This window comes from Pteropus alecto, unplaced genomic scaffold (assembly GCF_000325575.1).
Source record: "Pteropus alecto unplaced genomic scaffold, ASM32557v1 scaffold110, whole genome shotgun sequence".
NCBI classification, from domain to species: domain Eukaryota; kingdom Metazoa; phylum Chordata; class Mammalia; order Chiroptera; family Pteropodidae; genus Pteropus; species Pteropus alecto.
This window is the reverse complement of record NW_006431920.1, coordinates 5312122-5313856: the sequence shown is the minus strand read 5'-3', so window position 1 is coordinate 5313856 and position 1735 is coordinate 5312122.

Here is a 1735-nt window from a genome sequence, read left to right as displayed (position 1 = left end):
TATAACATATATATATATAATATGTGTATATACATATACGTGTGTACATATACATAATTTTTGAATAATTACCATCTTCTCTTCTCCATATTCATAATCATTGTCTGACCTAAATCTTTTGAACGTGCACTGAACTTCTGCTGGGTTTCAGAGGAAAAAATACCCTAAAATGAGTAATAAATTGTGCGCATTGGTTTATTGCATCAAGTGTTATCTTTACATTCATGACTCTCTTCATCTCAATGATTCTGAAGATTTATCCAAACCTCTTTTGCCCTCTCTTGCTCTGGAAGGTTAAAAGACCAAGTTCATTGAAAATATATTGGGTTTTTATACATCTTCAAGGAAACTGCTCCATGAAATTGTGGTCTTAAGTTATACGTATGTATACCGTTTGACACTTCTACCTATAGTATTACAGAAGATGGCAGTAGTTTAATAAAACAATATGACTCTTTCTCCGAAACCATTGTAGTTCAATAGACCAGAGAGATTTAGCTATATCTTATGAGAACAGAACAGTTATATGAATGAAGTCATTTCTCTAAGTTTTTGAGCCTTTGATTGGATATAACCATTACCTTAGGGAGATAACATGAAAAATCAATTTATTAATATATTATGTTGGATAATTACTCATCTAATTTTATTTTTAAAATGCATTAAAGTATTAGCATTATAAAAAGGAGTACAATATTCTATTAGCATTTGGAAAAATAGAAACAATAGCAATAAAATACAGTTGAGGGGAGAAGAACTTTCATATGTTGATGAAGAAAGCATAAAAAAATATACTTTTGGTAGAGAAGTATATTGGCGATATCAATGAAAGTATTAACGATCATATATTTAATATAGAATCTTATTATTGACAACCCTACAGATATATTTATCTATGTGCAAGGGGAGATGTATGATCAATATCCATCAACAGAAAAATTTTAAAATTCTGTGTGATACATGCTATGTAGTAGGAAAAAAATATGGTAGTTCTTTGTATTAGTTTTCCATGTTGTTACCAAATAATCACAAACTTAGTAGCTTACAGAAATACACATTTATTATTTCATAGTTTCTGTGGGTCAGGCGTCCAGGTACTGCTTAGTTAGGGCTTCTACTCAGAGTCTTATGAGACTTTAATGAAGTTTGGATGGGCGATGTCCTCCTATAGAGGCTCATTTGGGGAAGAATCTGCATCCATGGTTACTCAGGTTGTTGGCAGAATTCATTTCTTTGTGGTCGTAGGATTGAGGGCCCTGGCTTATGAGGGCTGTTGGCTGAAGGTCACCCTCAGCTTGCAAAGGCCATAATTTCTACAAGCAGAGACTGCAAGCAGTTTCTTATTCCATCAAGCCAGCGAACAGATTTTCTAGAAAGTTAAGCTCTCATTACCAATGATCACTTCTTTTGGAGTTAACTCTGATATGTGAAGTCACTACTTCTTACTGGTAATTATTTTTCCAAACGTATGATTAGTGCTTGGGAATTTTTAAACCTAATTAAAAATCATCTATTTACATGTTTTATTTTCCCCAAGATTTTAAAGAGTTAATGTTTGGGTTTTCAGCCTAATTTTGCCAGAAAGTTCCTTCCATTCTTTGTAGAGGAAGAAACCAAGGACTCCAAATCACCCTCTGAGGAAATATAATTTAAAAGCCTAGAATTTTGATTTAAGAGGCCTTTTTAGGTGGAGACTTCATGGTGGTTGTATGCTTTAATCTTGACCTAAACTTCC